Source organism: Chiloscyllium plagiosum, unplaced genomic scaffold (assembly GCF_037043375.1).
Source record: "Chiloscyllium plagiosum isolate Xiang-an unplaced genomic scaffold, Cpla_swu_hap1 HiC_scaffold_45, whole genome shotgun sequence".
NCBI classification, from domain to species: domain Eukaryota; kingdom Metazoa; phylum Chordata; class Chondrichthyes; order Orectolobiformes; family Hemiscylliidae; genus Chiloscyllium; species Chiloscyllium plagiosum.
Genome location: NW_028270183.1, coordinates 31,450,928 through 31,456,927, shown reverse-complemented (window position 1 = coordinate 31,456,927; position 6,000 = coordinate 31,450,928).

Sequence of the window (6,000 nt, the reverse complement as noted above, 5' to 3'; positions counted from 1 at the left end):
CTACCATGTTATGGTTACTCTTCCCCAAAAGATCTTGCACCATGATGTTGCTAGTTCATCCTCTCTCATTTTTCAATACCCAATATGGCATGTCCTGCTCTCGATTTGGTTCCTCGATATATTGGCTGAGGAAACCATCCCTCGTACATTCCAGGAAATCCTGCTCCATCATATTGCTACAAGTTTGGTTAGTCCAATCAATATGTAGATTGAAGTCACCCATAGTAACTGCTGTACCCTTACTACATGCATATCTAATTTCCTGTTTGATACTGTCCCAATTTCACAAATACTGTTTGGTAGGTGGTCAAAACACAGCTCCTACGAATGTCTTTTCCCTTTGGTGTTCGCAGCTCCACCCAGACAGATTCCACATTGTCCAGGTTAATGTCTTCCTTTACCATTATATTAATCTCTTCCTTAACCTATCTCACCTCCCTTTCCTATCCCTCCATCTTTCCCAAACGTCAAATAACCCTGCATGTTGAGGTCCCATCCTTGGTCACCCTGGAACCAAGTCTCTGTGCTCCTGATTATATCATATCCATTAATAACTCTGCACAATTAATTCATCTGCCTTATTACAAATGTTCCTCACACTCAGGAACAGAGCCTTCAGGCTCATTTTATTGACTTTCATTGCCCTTTTAGAATGATGATGTGGTAGAATTCTGACTGCTAAACCTGTGTATTCCCCTCATAATTTTACAATCTTCTATCAGGTCTCCCTTTCACGTTTCCGTTGCAAAAAAAAAACAAGCTGAGTTTTTCGAGCCTCTCCTTGTAGCTCGTACCTTTAATCCAGGCAGCATTCTGATTAGCCTCCTCTGCACAATCTACAAAGCCTCTACATTCTTCCTGTAATGTGGTGACCAGAATTAAACTCAATACCCACAGCGTGGCCGAACTAATGTCTTCTAAAACTGCAACATGCCATCTTGACTCTTGTACTCGATTCCCTGACCAATACAGGCAAGCATGCCATATGCTTCCTTTATCACCGGATCTCCTTGCGGGACCACTTTCATAGAACATAGAACATAGAACAATACAGCACAGAACAGGCCCTTCGGCCCACGATGGTGTGCCGAACATTTGTCCTAGGTTAAGCACCCATCCATGTACCTATCCAATTGCCACTTAAAGGTCGCCAATGATTCTGACTCTGCCACTCCCACAGGCAGCTCATTCCATGCCCCCACCATTCTCTGGGTAAAGAACCTACCCCTGACATCCCCCCATACCTTCCACCCTTCACCTTAAATTTATGTCCCCTTGTAACACTCTGTTGTACCCGGGGGAAATGTTTCAGACTGCCTACTCTATCTATTCCTCTGATCATCTTATATACCTCTATCAAGTCACCCCTCATCCTTCGCCGTTCCAATGAGAAAAGGCCTAGCACTCTCAACCTATCCTCATACAACCTATTCTCCATTCCAGGCAACATCCTGGTAAATCTTCTCTGCACCCTCTCCGAAGCTTCCACATCTTTCCTAAAGTGAGGCGACCAGAACTGCACACAGTACTCCAAATGTGGCCTTACCAAGGTCCTCTATAGCTGCAACATCACCTCACGGCTCTTGAATTCAATCCCTCGGCTAATGAAGGCTCATACACCATAGGCCTTCTTAGAAGCTCTATCCACCTGAGTGGCAACTTTCAAAGATCTATGAACATCGACCCCAAGATCCCTCTGCTCCTGCACCTTTCCAAGAACCCTACCGTTAACCCTGTATTCCGCATTCTTATTTGTCCTTCCAAAATGCTCAACCTCACACTTGACAGGGTTGAACTCCATCTGCCACTCCTCAGCCCAGCTCTACATCATATCGAAGTCCCTTTGCAGTCGACAACAGCCCTCAGCACTATCCACAACTCCACCAATCTTCGTATCATCTGCAAATTTACTGGCATACCCTTCGACTCCCTCTTCCAAGTCATTAATAAAAATTACAAACAGCAGAGGACCCAGAACTGATCCCTGCGGAACTCCACTTGTAACTGGGCTCCAGGCTGAATATTTACCATCTACCACCACTCTGACTTCGACCGGTTAACCAGTTCTCTATCCAACTGGCCATATTTCCCTCTATCCCATGCCTCCTGACTTTCCGCATACGCCTACCATGGAGAACCTTATCAAATGCCTTTCTAAAATCCATGTATACTACATCCACTGCTCAACCCTCATCCACATGATTGGTCACCTCCTCCAAGAATTCAATAAGACTTATAAGGCAAGACCCACCCTTCACAAATCCATGCTGGCTGTCCCTAATCAAGCAGTGTCTTTCCAGATACTCATAAATCCTATCCCTCAGTACCCTTTCCCTTACTTTGCCTCCCACCGAAGTAAGACTAACTGGCCTGTAATTCCCGGGGTTATCCCTGTTCCCTTTTTTGAACAGGGGCACAACATTCGCCACTCTCCAGTCCCCTGGTACCACCCCCGTTGACAGTGAAGACGAAAAGACCATTGCCAACGGTTCTGCAATTTCCTCTTTTGCTTCCCACATAATCCTAGGATATATCCCGTCAGGCCTGGGGGACTTGACTATCCTCAAGTTGTTCAAAATGTCCAACACATCTTCCTTCCTAACAAGTATCTCTTCTAGCTTACCAGTCCGTTTCACACTCTCCTCTTCAACAATACGGTCCCTCTCGTTTGTAAATACTGAAGAAAAGTACTCGTTCAAGACCTCTCCTATCTCTTCCGACTCAATACACGGTCTCCCACTACTGTCCTTAATCGGACCTACCCTTGTTCGCGTCATTCTCATGTTTCTCACATACGCATAAAATGCCTTGGGGTTATCCTTGATCCTATCACCAATGATTTTTCATGCCCTCTCTTCGCTCTCCTAATCCCTTTCTTCAACTCTTTCAGGGAGTTATGGAGTGGAACCCAAAGAACCCTGTGTACATCAATGCAGTTCAGGGCTCCTGCCATTAACTGTATATTGTTCCTTAACATTATTCCTGTCAGGGTGACAGGAAGGGCTAGTAGGTACAGGGAATGCTGGATGACTGAAGAAATTGAGGTTTTGGTTAAGAAAATAAAGGAAACATATGTAAGGTATAGACAGGACAGATCGAATGAATCCTTAAAAGAGTATAAAGGAAGTAGGAGTATATTTCAGAGGGAACTATGGAGGGCAAAAATGGGACATGAGATAGATTTGGCAAATGGAATACAGGATAATCCAAAGGGTTTTTACAAATAAATTAAGGAGTAAAGGGTAACTAGAGAGAGAATAGGGCCCCTCAAAGATCAGCAAGGCGGCCTTTGTGTGGAGCCACATAAAATGGGGGCGATACTAAACAAATATTTTGCATCAGTATTTACTGTGGAAAATGATATGGAAGATATAGACTGCAGGGAAATAGATGGTGACATCTTCCATATTGTCCACATTACAGAGGAGGAAGTGCTGGATGTCTTGAAACGGGTAAAGGTGGATAAATCCCCAGGACCTGATCAGGTGTACCCGAGAGCTCTGTGGGAAGCTAGAGAAGTGAATGCTGTGCCTCTGCTGAGATATTTGTATCATCGATAGTCACAGGCAAGGTGCTGGAAGACTGGAAGTTGGCAAACGTGATGTCACTGTTTAAGAAGGGCGGTAAAGACAAGCCAGAGAACTATAGACCGGTGAGCCTGATCTCGATGGTGGGCAAGTTGTTAGAGGGAATCCTGAGGGACAGGATGTACATGTATTTGGAAAGGCAAGGACTGATTAAGGATAGTCAACATGGCTTTGAGCGTGGGAAATCGTGTCTCACAAACTTGATTGAGTTTTTTGAAAAAGTAACAAAGAGGATTGATGAGGGCAGAGCAGTAGATGTGATCTATATGGACTTCAGTAAGGCGTTCGAAAACGTTCCCTATTGGAGACTGATTAGCAAGGTTAGATCTCATGGAATACAGGGAGAACTAGCCATTTGGTACAGAACGGGCTCAAAGGTAGAAGACAGAGGGTGGTGATGGAGGGTTGTTTTTCAGACTGGAGGCTTATGACCAGTGGAGTGCCACAAGGATCGGTGCTGTGACCTCTACTTTTTGTCAATTACATAAATGATTTGGCTGCGAACATAAGAGGTACAGTTAGTAAGTTTGCAGATGACACCAAAATTGGAGGTGTAGTACAGTGAACAGGGTTACCTCAGATTTCAACAGGATCTTGACCCGATGGGCCAATGGGCTGAGAAATGGCAGATGGAGTTTAATTCAGATAAATGCGAGGTGATGCATTTTGGGAAAGCAAATTTTAGCAGTACTTATACACTTCATGGTAAGGTCGTAGGGAGTGTTTCGGAACAGAGATACCTTGGAGTGCAGGTTTATAGCTCCTTGAAAGTGGAGTCGCAGGTAGATAGGATAGTGAAGAAGGCGTTTGGTATGCTTTCCTTTATTGGTCAGAGCATTGCGTCCAGAAGTCGGGAGGTCATGTTGCAGCTGTACAGGACATTTGTTCGGCCACTGTTGGAATATTGCGTGCAATTCTGGTCTCCTTCCTATCGGAAAGCTATTGTAATACTTGAAATGTTTCAGAAAAGATTTACGAGAATGTGTACTGGGTTGGAGGATTTGGGCGTTAGGGAGAGGCTGAACAGGCTGGGCTGATTTCCTGGTACATCAGAGGCTGAGGGGTGACCTTATAGAAGTTCCAAAATTATGAGGGGCATGGATAGGATAAACAGATAAAGTCTTTTCCCTGGGGTCGGGGAGTCCAGAACTAGAGGGCATAGGTTTAGGGTGAGAGAGGAAATTTATAAAAGAGATCTAAGGGGCAAATATTTTCACACAGAGGGTGGTACATATATCGAATGAGCTGCCAGAGGAAGTGGTGGAGGCTGGTACAATTGTAAAATTTAAGAGTCATTTGCATGGAAATATGAATAGGAAGGGTTTGGAGGGATATGGGCCGGGTGCTGGCAGGTGGGACTAGATTGGGTTGGGATATCTGGTCGGCATGGACGGGTTGGACGGAAGGGTCTGTTTCCATGCTGTACATCTCTATGACTCTACGAGGCCATTTGACCTCCCAAAGTGCAGCACCTCACACTTTCCAGGATTAAACTCAATCTTGTTTACCTTCAGTGTTGGGAAAGCTGACAGATCCAATGATTTGGGATAGAGTCTGTACACCCGTGAGAAAGGTTGACGGATGAGGAAGAGTCAGTGTAGATTTCCAAACAGGAAATAAAGGTTCACCAATTGTTGGAGTTTGTGAAGTAGTAACAGAAAGACTCAATGAGGGTAGCACTGTTGAATTGGTGGAATCGGACCTTCAGGGACAGACAAGGAAACATTGAGCTCAGGAAATAATTGGGTCAGGAGCAATGTGGATACAGCATTGTCTGAGAGATAGGAAACAGAGTGAAATAGTCAATGGATATTTTCAGGCTGGAGGAAGATCCTTATTAAAGTTTTCCAGGGGTCATGATTGAGAACTTTGCTTTTGCTGAGATTTACTCATGTTCAAAATCTTGGTGAGCAGATTTGGTGAGCAATAATTTCAATTCTGTTGTGACATGTGCGAAGCACACAGTGTAGAACTTCAGTAGGATAGAGACATGTAGATAGAGTTAGCAGTCAGTGTCAGCAGTGGGAATGGGAGAACTCGGACCAGGGGGCTGCTGGGAAGGTATATTTCCCTCTGAAAGGATTTACCTCACGAATAGGCAGAGGGAAAGCTCTACAGCAATGGGCCTGGACACGGGGATTGATGGACACGTGAACTGATATATTTGGACTGTGGCGAAACCTGAGGCACTGCACTTTTCGTGTCTCCCACCTGTCCTCCCCATCTAACCAAAAAAATAAAGACACTTTGTGGAGGGTAGGTAAGGTGAGGGTTTTTTATTTCATTTAGGCAATCTTTCTCAGTAATTTAGAGCAGAGGGAATGGAGGCTAGGGCAGTTGCATGCTCCTCCTGCAGGGGGTAGAAGACAAGAGTATCCCTGCTGACTTTGCCTACGGGACGTACACCCAGCTC